This window comes from Phallusia mammillata, chromosome 4, assembly GCF_965637545.1.
Source record: "Phallusia mammillata chromosome 4, kaPhaMamm4.hap1.1, whole genome shotgun sequence".
NCBI lineage: Eukaryota > Metazoa > Chordata > Ascidiacea > Phlebobranchia > Ascidiidae > Phallusia > Phallusia mammillata.
The window spans coordinates 8,375,674-8,394,009 of NC_137255.1; the positions used below are offsets into that span (position 1 = coordinate 8,375,674).

The 18,336-nt window shown below is 42.1% G+C and overlaps 16 non-coding genes across 16 annotated transcripts; 5 read left to right on the forward strand and 11 right to left on the reverse strand.

The window, feature by feature from the left end:
- Nucleotides 1-1,351: 1,351 nt before the first annotated feature.
- On the reverse strand, nt 1,352-1,424 carry Trnak-cuu (transfer RNA lysine (anticodon CUU)). Its single transcript has one exon. It is a non-coding gene; the product is annotated as a tRNA-Lys (tRNA).
- Nucleotides 1,425-2,193: 769 nt separating this feature from the next.
- On the reverse strand, nt 2,194-2,266 carry Trnak-cuu (transfer RNA lysine (anticodon CUU)). Its single transcript has one exon. It is a non-coding gene; the product is annotated as a tRNA-Lys (tRNA).
- A 137-nt stretch (nt 2,267-2,403) lies between these two features.
- Trnap-agg (transfer RNA proline (anticodon AGG)) lies at nt 2,404-2,475 on the forward strand. The gene has a single exon. It is a non-coding gene; the product is annotated as a tRNA-Pro (tRNA).
- Nucleotides 2,476-5,118: 2,643 nt separating this feature from the next.
- Nucleotides 5,119-5,191, reverse strand: Trnak-cuu (transfer RNA lysine (anticodon CUU)). The gene has a single exon. It is a non-coding gene; the product is annotated as a tRNA-Lys (tRNA).
- Nucleotides 5,192-5,960: 769 nt separating this feature from the next.
- On the reverse strand, nt 5,961-6,033 carry Trnak-cuu (transfer RNA lysine (anticodon CUU)). Its single transcript has one exon. It is a non-coding gene; the product is annotated as a tRNA-Lys (tRNA).
- A 137-nt stretch (nt 6,034-6,170) lies between these two features.
- Nucleotides 6,171-6,242, forward strand: Trnap-agg (transfer RNA proline (anticodon AGG)). Its single transcript has one exon. It is a non-coding gene; the product is annotated as a tRNA-Pro (tRNA).
- Nucleotides 6,243-7,530: 1,288 nt separating this feature from the next.
- Nucleotides 7,531-7,603, reverse strand: Trnak-cuu (transfer RNA lysine (anticodon CUU)). Its single transcript has one exon. It is a non-coding gene; the product is annotated as a tRNA-Lys (tRNA).
- Nucleotides 7,604-8,372: 769 nt separating this feature from the next.
- On the reverse strand, nt 8,373-8,445 carry Trnak-cuu (transfer RNA lysine (anticodon CUU)). The gene has a single exon. It is a non-coding gene; the product is annotated as a tRNA-Lys (tRNA).
- Nucleotides 8,446-8,582: 137 nt separating this feature from the next.
- Nucleotides 8,583-8,654, forward strand: Trnap-agg (transfer RNA proline (anticodon AGG)). Its single transcript has one exon. It is a non-coding gene; the product is annotated as a tRNA-Pro (tRNA).
- A 2,640-nt stretch (nt 8,655-11,294) lies between these two features.
- Trnak-cuu (transfer RNA lysine (anticodon CUU)) lies at nt 11,295-11,367 on the reverse strand. The gene has a single exon. It is a non-coding gene; the product is annotated as a tRNA-Lys (tRNA).
- A 767-nt stretch (nt 11,368-12,134) lies between these two features.
- Trnak-cuu (transfer RNA lysine (anticodon CUU)) lies at nt 12,135-12,207 on the reverse strand. Its single transcript has one exon. It is a non-coding gene; the product is annotated as a tRNA-Lys (tRNA).
- Nucleotides 12,208-12,344: 137 nt separating this feature from the next.
- Nucleotides 12,345-12,416, forward strand: Trnap-agg (transfer RNA proline (anticodon AGG)). Its single transcript has one exon. It is a non-coding gene; the product is annotated as a tRNA-Pro (tRNA).
- A 2,642-nt stretch (nt 12,417-15,058) lies between these two features.
- On the reverse strand, nt 15,059-15,131 carry Trnak-cuu (transfer RNA lysine (anticodon CUU)). The gene has a single exon. It is a non-coding gene; the product is annotated as a tRNA-Lys (tRNA).
- Nucleotides 15,132-15,900: 769 nt separating this feature from the next.
- Nucleotides 15,901-15,973, reverse strand: Trnak-cuu (transfer RNA lysine (anticodon CUU)). Its single transcript has one exon. It is a non-coding gene; the product is annotated as a tRNA-Lys (tRNA).
- Nucleotides 15,974-16,742: 769 nt separating this feature from the next.
- Trnak-cuu (transfer RNA lysine (anticodon CUU)) lies at nt 16,743-16,815 on the reverse strand. The gene has a single exon. It is a non-coding gene; the product is annotated as a tRNA-Lys (tRNA).
- A 137-nt stretch (nt 16,816-16,952) lies between these two features.
- Trnap-agg (transfer RNA proline (anticodon AGG)) lies at nt 16,953-17,024 on the forward strand. Its single transcript has one exon. It is a non-coding gene; the product is annotated as a tRNA-Pro (tRNA).
- Nucleotides 17,025-18,336: the final 1,312 nt, after the last annotated feature.

An 18,336-nucleotide genomic window follows, 5' to 3' on the forward strand; every position in this document is an offset into this window, starting at 1 on the left:
CCCAACGTGGGGCTCGAAGCCACGACCGTTGTACTAAGAGTCCAACGCTCTAGCGACTGAGCTAGCTGGGCGCACAAGGTTGCAGTCGACTCAAAATGCGTAAACCTTCCAAGCAATACACATCACATAGGTGTGAACATACGACAATGGCAAAGGTTCGAACTTTCTGATTTGAACAAGCCTTATTGTATACATGCAGTTAACACATCGGCACGTTGGTCTAGGGCAGTAGTTCTCAAACTGTGCGTCGCGACGCCCTGGTGCGTCGTTTCAATCTTCCAAGGGCGTCACAGAATAGTTTCGTTTCGTGGCTATTTGTTGTTGTATCAATAAACACAGCTTTACTAACAAGTTTCCTCAATAACTTTTATTTCCTGGTGCGTCGCAAGTCCAGAAAACTTTTCCAGGGGCGTCGCAACAACTAAAAGTTTGAGAACCACTGGTCTAGGGGTATGATTCTCGCTTAGGGTGCGAGAGGTCCCGGATTCAAATCCCGGACGAGCCCTTCTATAACACTTTTTGTCGCAACGTACATGTACATTTTAAATGACTGGGTTATCGATACACGTCTGTCTTATATCGTACGCTTCCGTGACTTACGATTAAATCTATCATTTGAAAAAACAAACCAACAATTAAATGCGTGAACGCAAGGTTTCTTACTTCGATCTTTGAACAGTTTGTTTGTTACATGCAATATAATTGCCACTTGAACAAAATGTTGTCTTCGTGTCAAATGCTTTGGTACAAGCCATGCCAAACACTTGAAAAGAGTCCAACGCTCTACCGACTGAGCTAGCCGGGCGCACAAGGTTGCAGTCGACTCAAAATGCGTAAACCTTCCAAGCAATACACATCACATAGGTGTGAACATACGACAATGGCAAAGGTTCGAACTTTCTGTTTTGAACAATCCTTATGTATACATGCAGTTAACACATCGGCTCGTTGGTCCAGGCGTATGATTCTCGCTTTGGGTGCGAGTAGTCTCGGGTTCAAATCCCGGACGAGCCCTTCTAGAACACTTTTGGTCGCAACGTACAAGTACATTTTAAATGACTGGGTAATCGATACACGTCTGTCTTATATTGTACGCTTCCGTGCCTTACAATCAAATCTATCATTTGAAAAAACAAACCAACAATTAAATGCGTGAACGCAAGGTTTCTCACTTCGATCTTTGAACAGTTTGTTTGTTACATGCAATATAATTGCCACTTAAACAAAATGTTGTCTTCGTGTCAAATGCTTTGGTACAAGCCTTGCCAAACTCTTGAAAAGAATTCCAAATCAGCTAGTTTGCCTGATTTACAAATCTGTCTCATCCAATCTAATACTTCGCACAAACTATCCCCCAACGTGGGGCTCGAACCCACGACCGTTGGACTAAGAGTCCAACGCTCTACCGACTGAGCTAGCCGGGCGCACAAGGTTGCAGTCGACTCAAAATGCGTAAACCTTCCAAGCAATACACATCACATAGGTGTGAACATACGACAATGGCAAAGGTTCGAACTTTCTGTTTTGAACAAGCCTTATGTATACATACAGTTAACACATCGGCTCGTTGGTCTAGGGCAGTAGTTCTCAAACTGTGCGTCGCGACGCCCTGGTGCGTCGTTTCAATCTTCCAAGGGCGTCACAGAATAGTTTCGTTTCGTGGCTTTTTGTTGTTGTATCAATAAACACAGCTTTAATAACAAGTTTCCTCAATAACTTTTATTTCCTTGTGCGTCGCAAGTCCAGAAAACATTTCCAGGGGCGTCGCAACAACAAAAAGTTTGAGAACCACTGGTCTAGGGGTATGATTCTCGCTTAGGGTTCGAGAGGTCCCGGGTTCAAATCCCGGACGAGCCCTTCTATAACACTTTTGGTCGCAACGTACAAGTACATTTTAAATGACTGGGTTATCGATACACGTCTGTCTTATATCGTACGCTTCCTTGCCTAACAATCAAATCTATCATTTGAAAAAACAAACCAACAATTAAATGCGTGAACGCAAGGTTTCTTACTTCGATCTTTGAACAGTTTGTTTGTTCAATGCAATATAATTGCCACTTAAACAAAATGTTGTCTTTGTGTCAAATGCTTTGGTACAAATCATGCCAAACAATTCAAAAAAAGCCAAATCAGCCACTTTATCGGAACTGCAAATTTTTCTTATCCAATCTAATACTTCGCACAAACTATCGCCCAACGTGGGGCTCGAACCCACGACCGTTGGATTAAGAGTCCAACGCTCTACCGACTGAGCTAGCCGGGCGCACAAGGTTGCAGTCGACTCAAAATGCGTAAACCTTCCAAGCAATACACATCACATAGGTGTGAACATACGACAATGGCAAAGGTTCGAACTTTCTGTTTTGAACAAGCCTTATGTATACATGCAGTTAACACATCGGCTCGTTGGTCTAGGGGTATGATTCTCGCTTAGGGTGCGAGAGGTCCCGGGTTCAAATCCCGGACGAGCCCTTCTGTAACACTTTTGGTCGCAACGTACAAGTACATTTTAAATGACTGGGTTATCGAAACAATCTGTCTTATATCGCACGCTTCCATTTGTTAGAATCAAATCTATCATTTGAAAAAAAAAAACGAACAAACAATTAAATGCGTGAACGCAACGTTTGTTACTTTGATCTTTGAACAGTTTGTTTGTTACATGCAATATAATTGCCACTTAAACAAAATGTTGTCTTCGTGTCAAATGCTTTGGTACAAGCCATGCCAAACACTTGAAAAGAATTCCAAATCAGCTAGTTTGCCTGATTTACAAATCTGTCTCATTCAATCTAATACTTCGCACAAACTATCGCCCAACGTGGGGCTCGAACCCACGACCGTTGGATTAAGAGTCCAACGCTCTACCGACTGCGCAAGCCAGGCGCACAAGGTTGCAGTCGACACAAAATGCGACAACCTTCCAAGCAATACACATCACACAGGCGTGAACATACGATAATGGCAAAGGATCGAACTTTCTGGTTAAAACAATTCTTGTTTATACGTTCAGTTGACACATCGGCTCCTATTGTGACATCATAACACACATGGACGATAGACTTCATAGGACAAGGATTGAGTCAAGTTATATATACCAGAAAATTTATCGGTTTGTTGTGTTGACCGCTACTGTACAGAAACTTCGTTGGAAGAAAGGACTTAGTTTAAAGTGAATTTGAATGCTTCAATAACGTATAATGCAAGTCACATGTAAAGACGTTAAATTACGTTGGTGGTACGCAGACTTACAAAAGGGGGCCGTGACTACGAAAAGGTTAAGAACCCAGGTTTAGGTGGTACGCAACAATAAAAAAAATTGTCAAGTGGTACGCGATCCGTACAAGTTTGAGAAACACTGGTCTAGGGGTATGATTCTCGCTTTGGGTGCGAGAGGTCCCGGGTTCAAATCCCGGACGAGCCCTTCTAGAACACTTTTGGTCGCAACGTACAAGTACATTTTAAATGACTGGGTAATCGATACACGTCTGTCTTATATTGTACGCTTCCGTACCTTACAATCAAATCTATCATTTGAAAAAACAAACCAAAAAATAAATGCGTGAACGCAAGGTTTCTTACTTCGATCTTTGAACAGTTTGTTTGTTACATGCAATATAATTGCCACTTAAACAAAATGTTGTCTTCCTGTCAAATGCTTTGGTACAAGCCATGCCAAACACTTGAAAAGAATTCCAAATCAGCTAGTTTGCCTGATTTACAAATCTGTCTCATCCAATCTAATACTTCGCACAAACTATCGCCCAACGTGGGGCTCGAAGCCACGACCGTTGTACTAAGAGTCCAACGCTCTAGCGACTGAGCTAGCTGGGCGCACAAGGTTGCAGTCGACTCAAAATGCGTAAACCTTCCAAGCAATACACATCACATAGGTGTGAACATACGACAATGGCAAAGGTTCGAACTTTCTGATTTGAACAAGCCTTATTGTATACATGCAGTTAACACATCGGCACGTTGGTCTAGGGCAGTAGTTCTCAAACTGTGCGTCGCGACGCCCTGGTGCGTCGTTTCAATCTTCCAAGGGCGTCACAGAATAGTTTCGTTTCGTGGCTATTTGTTGTTGTATCAATAAACACAGCTTTACTAACAAGTTTCCTCAATAACTTTTATTTCCTGGTGCGTCGCAAGTCCAGAAAACTTTTCCAGGGGCGTCGCAACAACTAAAAGTTTGAGAACCACTGGTCTAGGGGTATGATTCTCGCTTAGGGTGCGAGAGGTCCCGGATTCAAATCCCGGACGAGCCCTTCTATAACACTTTTTGTCGCAACGTACATGTACATTTTAAATGACTGGGTTATCGATACACGTCTGTCTTATATCGTACGCTTCCGTGACTTACGATTAAATCTATCATTTGAAAAAAACAAACCAACAATTAAATGCGTGAACGCAAGGTTTCTTACTTCGATCTTTGAACAGTTTGTTTGTTACATGCAATATAATTGCCACTTGAACAAAATGTTGTCTTCGTGTCAAATGCTTTGGTACAAGCCATGCCAAACACTTGAAAAGAGTCCAACGCTCTACCGACTGAGCTAGCCGGGCGCACAAGGTTGCAGTCGACTCAAAATGCGTAAACCTTCCAAGCAATACACATCACATAGGTGTGAACATACGACAATGGCAAAGGTTCGAACTTTCTGTTTTGAACAATCCTTATGTATACATGCAGTTAACACATCGGCTCGTTGGTCCAGGCGTATGATTCTCGCTTTGGGTGCGAGTAGTCTCGGGTTCAAATCCCGGACGAGCCCTTCTAGAACACTTTTGGTCGCAACGTACAAGTACATTTTAAATGACTGGGTAATCGATACACGTCTGTCTTATATTGTACGCTTCCGTGCCTTACAATCAAATCTATCATTTGAAAAAACAAACCAACAATTAAATGCGTGAACGCAAGGTTTCTCACTTCGATCTTTGAACAGTTTGTTTGTTACATGCAATATAATTGCCACTTAAACAAAATGTTGTCTTCGTGTCAAATGCTTTGGTACAAGCCTTGCCAAACTCTTGAAAAGAATTCCAAATCAGCTAGTTTGCCTGATTTACAAATCTGTCTCATCCAATCTAATACTTCGCACAAACTATCCCCCAACGTGGGGCTCGAACCCACGACCGTTGGACTAAGAGTCCAACGCTCTACCGACTGAGCTAGCCGGGCGCACAAGGTTGCAGTCGACTCAAAATGCGTAAACCTTCCAAGCAATACACATCACATAGGTGTGAACATACGACAATGGCAAAGGTTCGAACTTTCTGTTTTGAACAAGCCTTATGTATACATACAGTTAACACATCGGCTCGTTGGTCTAGGGCAGTAGTTCTCAAACTGTGCGTCGCGACGCCCTGGTGCGTCGTTTCAATCTTCCAAGGGCGTCACAGAATAGTTTCGTTTCGTGGCTTTTTGTTGTTGTATCAATAAACACAGCTTTAATAACAAGTTTCCTCAATAACTTTTATTTCCTTGTGCGTCGCAAGTCCAGAAAACATTTCCAGGGGCGTCGCAACAACAAAAAGTTTGAGAACCACTGGTCTAGGGGTATGATTCTCGCTTAGGGTTCGAGAGGTCCCGGGTTCAAATCCCGGACGAGCCCTTCTATAACACTTTTGGTCGCAACGTACAAGTACATTTTAAATGACTGGGTTATCGATACACGTCTGTCTTATATCGTACGCTTCCTTGCCTAACAATCAAATCTATCATTTGAAAAAACAAACCAACAATTAAATGCGTGAACGCAAGGTTTCTTACTTCGATCTTTGAACAGTTTGTTTGTTACATGCAATATAATTGCCACTTAAACAAAATGTTGTCTTTGTGTCAAATGCTTTGGTACAAATCATGCCAAACAATTCAAAAAAAGCCAAATCAGCCACTTTATCGGAACTGCAAATTTTTCTTATCCAATCTAATACTTCGCACAAACTATCGCCCAACGTGGGGCTCGAACCCACGACCGTTGGATTAAGAGTCCAACGCTCTACCGACTGAGCTAGCCGGGCGCACAAGGTTGCAGTCGACTCAAAATGCGTAAACCTTCCAAGCAATACACATCACATAGGTGTGAACATACGACAATGGCAAAGGTTCGAACTTTCTGTTTTGAACAAGCCTTATGTATACATGCAGTTAACACATCGGCTCGTTGGTCTAGGGGTATGATTCTCGCTTAGGGTGCGAGAGGTCCCGGGTTCAAATCCCGGACGAGCCCTTCTGTAACACTTTTGGTCGCAACGTACAAGTACATTTTAAATGACTGGGTTATCGAAACAATCTGTCTTATATCGCACGCTTCCATTTGTTAGAATCAAATCTATCATTTGAAAAAAAAAACGAACAAACAATTAAATGCGTGAACGCAACGTTTGTTACTTTGATCTTTGAACAGTTTGTTTGTTACATGCAATATAATTGCCACTTAAACAAAATGTTGTCTTCGTGTCAAATGCTTTGGTACAAGCCATGCCAAACACTTGAAAAGAATTCCAAATCAGCTAGTTTGCCTGATTTACAAATCTGTCTCATTCAATCTAATACTTCGCACAAACTATCGCCCAACGTGGGGCTCGAACCCACGACCGTTGGATTAAGAGTCCAACGCTCTACCGACTGCGCAAGCCAGGCGCACAAGGTTGCAGTCGACACAAAATGCGACAACCTTCCAAGCAATACACATCACACAGGCGTGAACATACGATAATGGCAAAGGATCGAACTTTCTGGTTAAAACAATTCTTGTTTATACGTTCAGTTGACACATCGGCTCCTATTGTGACATCATAACACACATGGACGATAGACTTCATAGGACAAGGATTGAGTCAAGTTATATATACCAGAAAATTTATCGGTTTGTTGTGTTGACCGCTACTGTACAGAAACTTCGTTGGAAGAAAGGACTTAGTTTAAAGTGAATTTGAATGCTTCAATAACGTATAATGCAAGTCACATGTAAAGACGTTAAATTACGTTGGTGGTACGCAGACTTACAAAAGGGGGCCGTGACTACGAAAAGGTTAAGAACCCAGGTTTAGGTGGTACGCAACAATAAAAAAAATTGTCAAGTGGTACGCGATCCGTACAAGTTTGAGAAACACTGGTCTAGGGGTATGATTCTCGCTTTGGGTGCGAGAGGTCCCGGGTTCAAATCCCGGACGAGCCCTTCTAGAACACTTTTGGTCGCAACGTACAAGTACATTTTAAATGACTGGGTAATCGATACACGTCTGTCTTATATTGTACGCTTCCGTACCTTACAATCAAATCTATCATTTGAAAAAACAAACCAAAAAATAAATGCGTGAACGCAAGGTTTCTTACTTCGATCTTTGAACAGTTTGTTTGTTACATGCAATATAATTGCCACTTAAACAAAATGTTGTCTTCCTGTCAAATGCTTTGGTACAAGCCTTGCCAAACTCTTGAAAAGAATTCCAAATCAGCTAGTTTGCCTGATTTACAAATCTGTCTCATCCAATCTAATACTTCGCACAAACTATCCCCCAACGTGGGGCTCGAACCCACGACCGTTGGACTAAGAGTCCAACGCTCTACCGACTGAGCTAGCCGGGCGCACAAGGTTGCAGTCGACTCAAAATGCGTAAACCTTCCAAGCAATACACATCACATAGGTGTGAACATACGACAATGGCAAAGGTTCGAACTTTCTGTTTTGAACAAGCCTTATGTATACATACAGTTAACACATCGGCTCGTTGGTCTAGGGCAGTAGTTCTCAAACTGTGCGTCGCGACGCCCTGGTGCGTCGTTTCAATCTTCCAAGGGCGTCACAGAATAGTTTCGTTTCGTGGCTTTTTGTTGTTGTATCAATAAACACAGCTTTAATAACAAGTTTCCTCAATAACTTTTATTTCCTTGTGCGTCGCAAGTCCAGAAAACATTTCCAGGGGCGTCGCAACAACAAAAAGTTTGAGAACCACTGGTCTAGGGGTATGATTCTCGCTTAGGGTTCGAGAGGTCCCGGGTTCAAATCCCGGACGAGCCCTTCTATAACACTTTTGGTCGCAACGTACAAGTACATTTTAAATGACTGGGTTATCGATACACGTCTGTCTTATATCGTACGCTTCCTTGCCTAACAATCAAATCTATCATTTGAAAAAACAAACCAACAATTAAATGCGTGAACGCAAGGTTTCTTACTTCGATCTTTGAACAGTTTGTTTGTTCAATGCAATATAATTGCCACTTAAACAAAATGTTGTCTTTGTGTCAAATGCTTTGGTACAAATCATGCCAAACAATTGAAAAAAAGCCAAATCAGCCACTTTATCGGAACTGCAAATTTTTCTTATCCAATCTAATACTTCGCACAAACTATCGCCCAACGTGGGGCTCGAACCCACGACCGTTGGATTAAGAGTCCAACGCTCTACCGACTGAGCTAGCCGGGCGCACAAGGTTGCAGTCGACTCAAAATGCGTAAACCTTCCAAGCAATACACATCACATAGGTGTGAACATACGACAATGGCAAAGGTTCGAACTTTCTGTTTTGAACAAGCCTTATGTATACATGCAGTTAACACATCGGCTCGTTGGTCTAGGGGTATGATTCTCGCTTAGGGTGCGAGAGGTCCCGGGTTCAAATCCCGGACGAGCCCTTCTGTAACACTTTTGGTCGCAACGTACAAGTACATTTTAAATGACTGGGTTATCGAAACAATCTGTCTTATATCGCACGCTTCCATTTGTTAGAATCAAATCTATCATTTGAAAAAAAAAACGAACAAACAATTAAATGCGTGAACGCAACGTTTGTTACTTTGATCTTTGAACAGTTTGTTTGTTACATGCAATATAATTGCCACTTAAACAAAATGTTGTCTTCGTGTCAAATGCTTTGGTACAAGCCATGCCAAACACTTGAAAAGAATTCCAAATCAGCTAGTTTGCCTGATTTACAAATCTGTCTCATTCAATCTAATACTTCGCACAAACTATCGCCCAACGTGGGGCTCGAACCCACGACCGTTGGATTAAGAGTCCAACGCTCTACCGACTGCGCAAGCCAGGCGCACAAGGTTGCAGTCGACACAAAATGCGACAACCTTCCAAGCAATACACATCACACAGGCGTGAACATACGATAATGGCAAAGGATCGAACTTTCTGGTTAAAACAATTCTTGTTTATACGTTCAGTTGACACATCGGCTCCTATTGTGACATCATAACACACATGGACGATAGACTTCATAGGACAAGGATTGAGTCAAGTTATATATACCAGAAAATTTATCGGTTTGTTGTGTTGACCGCTACTGTACAGAAACTTCGTTGGAAGAAAGGACTTAGTTTAAAGTGAATTTGAATGCTTCAATAACGTATAATGCAAGTCACATGTAAAGACGTTAAATTACGTTGGTGGTACGCAGACTTACAAAAGGGGGCCGTGACTACGAAAAGGTTAAGAACCCAGGTTTAGGTGGTACGCAACAATAAAAAAAATTGTCAAGTGGTACGCGATCCGTACAAGTTTGAGAAACACTGGTCTAGGGGTATGATTCTCGCTTTGGGTGCGAGAGGTCCCGGGTTCAAATCCCGGACGAGCCCTTCTATAACACTTTTGGTCGCAACGTACAAGTACATTTTAAATGACTGGGTAATCGATACACGTCTGTCTTATATTGTACGCTTCCGTACCTTACAATCAAATCTATCATTTGAAAAAACAAACCAAAAAATAAATGCGTGAACGCAAGGTTTCTTACTTCGATCTTTGAACAGTTTGTTTGTTACATGCAATATAATTGCCACTTAAAAAAATGTTGTCTTCCTGTCAAATGCTTTGGTACAAGCCATGCCAAACACTTGAAAAGAATTCCAAATCAGCTAGTTTGCCTGATTTACAAATCTGTCTCATCCAATCTAATACTTCGCACAAACTATCGCCCAACGTGGGGCTCGAAGCCACGACCGTTGTACTAAGAGTCCAACGCTCTAGCGACTGAGCTAGCTGGGCGCACAAGGTTGCAGTCGACTCAAAATGCGTAAACCTTCCAAGCAATACACATCACATAGGTGTGAACATACGACAATGGCAAAGGTTCGAACTTTCTGATTTGAACAAGCCTTATTGTATACATGCAGTTAACACATCGGCACGTTGGTCTAGGGCAGTAGTTCTCAAACTGTGCGTCGCGACGCCCTGGTGCGTCGTTTCAATCTTCCAAGGGCGTCACAGAATAGTTTCGTTTCGTGGCTATTTGTTGTTGTATCAATAAACACAGCTTTACTAACAAGTTTCCTCAATAACTTTTATTTCCTGGTGCGTCGCAAGTCCAGAAAACTTTTCCAGGGGCGTCGCAACAACTAAAAGTTTGAGAACCACTGGTCTAGGGGTATGATTCTCGCTTAGGGTGCGAGAGGTCCCGGATTCAAATCCCGGACGAGCCCTTCTATAACACTTTTTGTCGCAACGTACATGTACATTTTAAATGACTGGGTTATCGATACACGTCTGTCTTATATCGTACGCTTCCGTGACTTACGATTAAATCTATCATTTGAAAAAACAAACCAACAATTAAATGCGTGAACGCAAGGTTTCTTACTTCGATCTTTGAACAGTTTGTTTGTTACATGCAATATAATTGCCACTTGAACAAAATGTTGTCTTCGTGTCAAATGCTTTGGTACAAGCCATGCCAAACACTTGAAAAGAGTCCAACGCTCTACCGACTGAGCTAGCCGGGCGCACAAGGTTGCAGTCGACTCAAAATGCGTAAACCTTCCAAGCAATACACATCACATAGGTGTGAACATACGACAATGGCAAAGGTTCGAACTTTCTGTTTTGAACAATCCTTATGTATACATGCAGTTAACACATCGGCTCGTTGGTCCAGGCGTATGATTCTCGCTTTGGGTGCGAGTAGTCTCGGGTTCAAATCCCGGACGAGCCCTTCTAGAACACTTTTGGTCGCAACGTACAAGTACATTTTAAATGACTGGGTAATCGATACACGTCTGTCTTATATTGTACGCTTCCGTGCCTTACAATCAAATCTATCATTTGAAAAAACAAACCAACAATTAAATGCGTGAACGCAAGGTTTCTCACTTCGATCTTTGAACAGTTTGTTTGTTACATGCAATATAATTGCCACTTAAACAAAATGTTGTCTTCGTGTCAAATGCTTTGGTACAAGCCTTGCCAAACTCTTGAAAAGAATTCCAAATCAGCTAGTTTGCCTGATTTACAAATCTGTCTCATCCAATCTAATACTTCGCACAAACTATCCCCCAACGTGGGGCTCGAACCCACGACCGTTGGACTAAGAGTCCAACGCTCTACCGACTGAGCTAGCCGGGCGCACAAGGTTGCAGTCGACTCAAAATGCGTAAACCTTCCAAGCAATACACATCACATAGGTGTGAACATACGACAATGGCAAAGGTTCGAACTTTCTGTTTTGAACAAGCCTTATGTATATACAGTTAACACATCGGCTCGTTGGTCTAGGGCAGTAGTTCTCAAACTGTGCGTCGCGACGCCCTGGTGCGTCGTTTCAATCTTCCAAGGGCGTCACAGAATAGTTTCGTTTCGTGGCTTTTTGTTGTTGTATCAATAAACACAGCTTTAATAACAAGTTTCCTCAATAACTTTTATTTCCTTGTGCGTCGCAAGTCCAGAAAACATTTCCAGGGGCGTCGCAACAACAAAAAGTTTGAGAACCACTGGTCTAGGGGTATGATTCTCGCTTAGGGTTCGAGAGGTCCCGGGTTCAAATCCCGGACGAGCCCTTCTATAACACTTTTGGTCGCAACGTACAAGTACATTTTAAATGACTGGGTTATCGATACACGTCTGTCTTATATCGTACGCTTCCTTGCCTAACAATCAAATCTATCATTTGAAAAAACAAACCAACAATTAAATGCGTGAACGCAAGGTTTCTTACTTCGATCTTTGAACAGTTTGTTTGTTCAATGCAATATAATTGCCACTTAAACAAAATGTTGTCTTTGTGTCAAATGCTTTGGTACAAATCATGCCAAACAATTCAAAAAAAGCCAAATCAGCCACTTTATCGGAACTGCAAATTTTTCTTATCCAATCTAATACTTCGCACAAACTATCGCCCAACGTGGGGCTCGAACCCACGACCGTTGGATTAAGAGTCCAACGCTCTACCGACTGAGCTAGCCGGGCGCACAAGGTTGCAGTCGACTCAAAATGCGTAAACCTTCCAAGCAATACACATCACATAGGTGTGAACATACGACAATGGCAAAGGTTCGAACTTTCTGTTTTGAACAAGCCTTATGTATACATGCAGTTAACACATCGGCTCGTTGGTCTAGGGGTATGATTCTCGCTTAGGGTGCGAGAGGTCCCGGGTTCAAATCCCGGACGAGCCCTTCTGTAACACTTTTGGTCGCAACGTACAAGTACATTTTAAATGACTGGGTTATCGAAACAATCTGTCTTATATCGCACGCTTCCATTTGTTAGAATCAAATCTATCATTTGAAAAAAAAAACGAACAAACAATTAAATGCGTGAACGCAACGTTTGTTACTTTGATCTTTGAACAGTTTGTTTGTTACATGCAATATAATTGCCACTTAAACAAAATGTTGTCTTCGTGTCAAATGCTTTGGTACAAGCCATGCCAAACACTTGAAAAGAATTCCAAATCAGCTAGTTTGCCTGATTTACAAATCTGTCTCATTCAATCTAATACTTCGCACAAACTATCGCCCAACGTGGGGCTCGAACCCACGACCGTTGGATTAAGAGTCCAACGCTCTACCGACTGCGCAAGCCAGGCGCACAAGGTTGCAGTCGACACAAAATGCGACAACCTTCCAAGCAATACACATCACACAGGCGTGAACATACGATAATGGCAAAGGATCGAACTTTCTGGTTAAAACAATTCTTGTTTATACGTTCAGTTGACACATCGGCTCCTATTGTGACATCATAACACACATGGACGATAGACTTCATAGGACAAGGATTGAGTCAAGTTATATATACCAGAAAATTTATCGGTTTGTTGTGTTGACCGCTACTGTACAGAAACTTCGTTGGAAGAAAGGACTTAGTTTAAAGTGAATTTGAATGCTTCAATAACGTATAATGCAAGTCACATGTAAAGACGTTAAATTACGTTGGTGGTACGCAGACTTACAAAAGGGGGCCGTGACTACGAAAAGGTTAAGAACCCAGGTTTAGGTGGTACGCAACAATAAAAAAAATTGTCAAGTGGTACGCGATCCGTACAAGTTTGAGAAACACTGGTCTAGGGGTATGATTCTCGCTTTGGGTGCGAGAGGTCCCGGGTTCAAATCCCGGACGAGCCCTTCTAGAACACTTTTGGTCGCAACGTACAAGTACATTTTAAATGACTGGGTAATCGATACACGTCTGTCTTATATTGTACGCTTCCGTACCTTACAATCAAATCTATCATTTGAAAAAACAAACCAAAAAATAAATGCGTGAACGCAAGGTTTCTTACTTCGATCTTTGAACAGTTTGTTTGTTACATGCAATATAATTGCCACTTAAACAAAATGTTGTCTTCCTGTCAAATGCTTTGGTACAAGCCATGCCAAACACTTGAAAAGAATTCCAAATCAGCTAGTTTGCCTGATTTACAAATCTGTCTCATCCAATCTAATACTTCGCACAAACTATCGCCCAACGTGGGGCTCGAAGCCACGACCGTTGTACTAAGAGTCCAACGCTCTAGCGACTGAGCTAGCTGGGCGCACAAGGTTGCAGTCGACTCAAAATGCGTAAACCTTCCAAGCAATACACATCACATAGGTGTGAACATACGACAATGGCAAAGGTTCGAACTTTCTGATTTGAACAAGCCTTATTGTATACATGCAGTTAACACATCGGCACGTTGGTCTAGGGCAGTAGTTCTCAAACTGTGCGTCGCGACGCCCTGGTGCGTCGTTTCAATCTTCCAAGGGCGTCACAGAATAGTTTCGTTTCGTGGCTATTTGTTGTTGTATCAATAAACACAGCTTTACTAACAAGTTTCCTCAATAACTTTTATTTCCTGGTGCGTCGCAAGTCCAGAAAACTTTTCCAGGGGCGTCGCAACAACTAAAAGTTTGAGAACCACTGGTCTAGGGGTATGATTCTCGCTTAGGGTGCGAGAGGTCCCGGATTCAAATCCCGGACGAGCCCTTCTATAACACTTTTTGTCGCAACGTACATGTACATTTTAAATGACTGGGTTATCGATACACGTCTGTCTTATATCGTACGCTTCCGTGACTTACGATTAAATCTATCATTTGAAAAAAACAAACCAACAATTAAATGCGTGAACGCAAGGTTTCTTACTTCGATCTTTGAACAGTTTGTTTGTTACATGCAATATAATTGCCACTTGAACAAAATGTTGTCTTCGTGTCAAATGCTTTGGTACAAGCCATGCCAAACACTTGAAAAGAGTCCAACGCTCTACCGACTGAGCTAGCCGGGCGCACAAGGTTGCAGTCGACTCAAAATGCGTAAACCTTCCAAGCAATACACATCACATAGGTGTGAACATACGACAATGGCAAAGGTTCGAACTTTCTGTTTTGAACAATCCGTATGTATACATGCAGTTAACACATCGGCTCGTTGGTCCAGGCGTATGATTCTCGCTTTGGGTGCGAGTAGTCTCGGGTTCAAATCCCGGACGAGCCCTTCTAGAACACTTTTGGTCGCAACGTACAAGTACATTTTAAATGACTGGGTAATCGATACACGTCTGTCTTATATTGTACGCTTCCGTGCCTTACAATCAAATCTATCATTTGAAAAAACAAACCAACAATTAAATGCGTGAACGCAAGGTTTCTCACTTCGATCTTTGAACAGTTTGTTTGTTACATGCAATATAATTGCCACTGAAACAAAATGTTGTCTTCGTGTCAAATGCTTTGGTACAAGCCTTGCCAAACTCTTGAAAAGAATTCCAAATCAGCTAGTTTGCCTGATTTACAAATCTGTCTCATCCAATCTAATACTTCGCACAAACTATCCCCCAACGTGGGGCTCGAACCCACGACCGTTGGACTAAGAGTCCAACGCTCTACCGACTGAGCTAGCCGGGCGCACAAGGTTGCAGTCGACTCAAAATGCGTAAACCTTCCAAGCAATACACATCACATAGGTGTGAACATACGACAATGGCAAAGGTTCGAACTTTCTGTTTTGAACAAGCCTTATGTATACATACAGTTAACACATCGGCTCGTTGATCTAGGGCAGTAGTTCTCAAACTGTGCGTCGCGACGCCCTGGTGCGTCGTTTCAATCTTCCAAGGGCGTCACAGAATAGTTTCGTTTCGTGGCTTTTTGTTGTTGTATCAATAAACACAGCTTTAATAACAAGTTTCCTCAATAACTTTTATTTCCTTGTGCGTCGCAAGTCCAGAAAACATTTCCAGGGGCGTCGCAACAACAAAAAGTTTGAGAACCACTGGTCTAGGGGTATGATTCTCGCTTAGGGTTCGAGAGGTCCCGGGTTCAAATCCCGGACGAGCCCTTCTATAACACTTTTGGTCGCAACGTACAAGTACATTTTAAATGACTGGGTTATCGATACACGTCTGTCTTATATCGTACGCTTCCTTGCCTAACAATCAAATCTATCATTTGAAAAAACAAACCAACAATTAAATGCGTGAACGCAAGGTTTCTTACTTCGATCTTTGAACAGTTTGTTTGTTCAATGCAATATAATTGCCACTTAAACAAAATGTTGTCTTCGTGTCAAATGCTTTGGTACAAATCATGCCAAACAATTGAAAAAAAGCCAAATCAGCCACTTTATCGGAACTGCAAATTTTTCTTATCCAATCTAATACTTCGCACAAACTATCGCCCAACGTGGGGCTCGAACCCACGACCGTTGGACTAAGAGTCCAACGCTCTACCGACTGAGCTAGCCGGGCGCACAAGGTTGCAGTCGACTCAAAATGCGTAAACCTTCCAAGCAATACACATCACATAGGTGTGAACATACGACAATGGCAAAGGTTCGAACTTTCTGTTTTGAACAAGCCTTATGTATACATACAGTTAACACATCGGCTCGTTGGTCTAGGGCAGTAGTTCTCAAACTGTGCGTCGCGACGCCCTGGTGCGTCGTTTCAACCTTCCAAGGGCGTCACAGAATAGTTTCGTTTCGTGGCTTTTTGTTGTTGTATCAATAAACACAGCTTTAATAACAAGTTTCCTCAATAACTTTTATTTCCTTGTGCGTCGCAAGTCCAGAAAACATTTCCAGGGGCGTCGCAACAACAAAAAGTTTGAGAACCACTGGTCTAGGGGTATGATTCTCGCTTAGGGTTCGAGAGGTCCCGGGTTCAAATCCCGGACGAGCCCTTCTATAACACTTTTGGTCGCAACGTACAAGTACATTTTAAATGACTGGGTTATCGATACACGTCTGTCTTATATCGTACGCTTCCTTGCCTAACAATCAAATCTATCATTTGAAAAAACAAACCAACAATTAAATGCGTGAACGCAAGGTTTCTTACTTCGATCTTTGAACAGTTTGTTTGTTCAATGCAATATAATTGCCACTTAAACAAAATGTTGTCTTCGTGTCAAATGCTTTGGTACAAATCATGCCAAACAATTCAAAAAAAGCCAAATCAGCCACTTTATCGGAACTGCAAATTTTTCTTATCCAATCTAATACTTCGCACAAACTATCGCCCAACGTGGGGCTCGAACCCACGACCGTTGGATTAAGAGTCCAACGCTCTACCGACTGAGCTAGCCGGGCGCACAAGGTTGCAGTCGACTCAAAATGCGTAAACCTTCCAAGCAATACACATCACATAGGTGTGAACATACGACAATGGCAAAGGTTCGAACTTTCTGTTTTGAACAAGCCTTATGTATACATGCAGTTAACACATCGGCTCGTTGGTCTAGGGGTATGATTCTCGCTTAGGGTGCGAGAGGTCCCGGGTTCAAATCCCGGACGAGCCCTTCTGTAACACTTTTGGTCGCAACGTACAAGTACATTTTAAATGACTGGGTTATCGAAACAATCTGTCTTATATCGCACGCTTCCATTTGTTAGAATCAAATCTATCATTTGAAAAAAAAAACGAACAAACAATTAAATGCGTGAACGCAACGTTTGTTACTTTGATCTTTGAACAGTTTGTTTGTTACATGCAATATAATTGCCACTTAAACAAAATGTTGTCTTCGTGTCAAATGCTTTGGTACAAGCCATGCCAAACACTTGAAAAGAATTCCAAATCAGCTAGTTTGCCTGATTTACAAATCTGTCTCATTCAATCTAATACTTCGCACAAACTATCGCCCAACGTGGGGCTCGAACCCACGACCGTTGGATTAAGAGTCCAACGCTCTACCGACTGCGCAAGCCAGGCGCACAAGGTTGCAGTCGACACAAAATGCGACAACCTTCCAAGCAATACACATCACACAGGCGTGAACATACGATAATGGCAAAGGATCGAACTTTCTGGTTAAAACAATTCTTGTTTATACGTTCAGTTGACACATCGGCTCCTATTGTGACATCATAACACACATGGACGATAGACTTCATAGGACAAGGATTGAGTCAAGTTATATATACCAGAAAATTTATCGGTTTGTTGTGTTGACCGCTACTGTACAGAAACTTCGTTGGAAGAAAGGACTTAGTTTAAAGTGAATTTGAATGCTTCAATAACGTATAATGCAAGTCACATGTAAAGACGTTAAATTACGTTGGTGGTACGCAGACTTACAAAAGGGGGCCGTGACTACGAAAAGGTTAAGAACCCAGGTTTAGGTGGTACGCAACAATAAAAAAAATTGTCAAGTGGTACGCGATCCGTACAAGTTTGAGAAACACTGGTCTAGGGGTATGATTCTCGCTTTGGGTGCGAGAGGTCCCGGGTTCAAATCCCGGACGAGCCCTTCTAGAACACTTTTGGTCGCAACGTACAAGTACATTTTAAATGACTGGGTAATCGATACACGTCTGTCTTATATTGTACGCTTCCGTACCTTACAATCAAATCTATCATTTGAAAAAACAAACCAAAAAATAAATGCGTGAACGCAAGGTTTCTTACTTCGATCTTTGAACAGTTTGTTTGTTACATGCAATATAATTGCCACTTAAACAAAATGTTGTCTTCCTGTCAAATGCTTTGGTACAAGTCATGCCAAACACTTGAAAAGAATTCCAAATCAGCTAGTTTGCCTGATTTACAAATCTGTCTCATCCAATCTAATACTTCGCACAAACTATCGCCCAACGTGGGGCTCGAAGCCA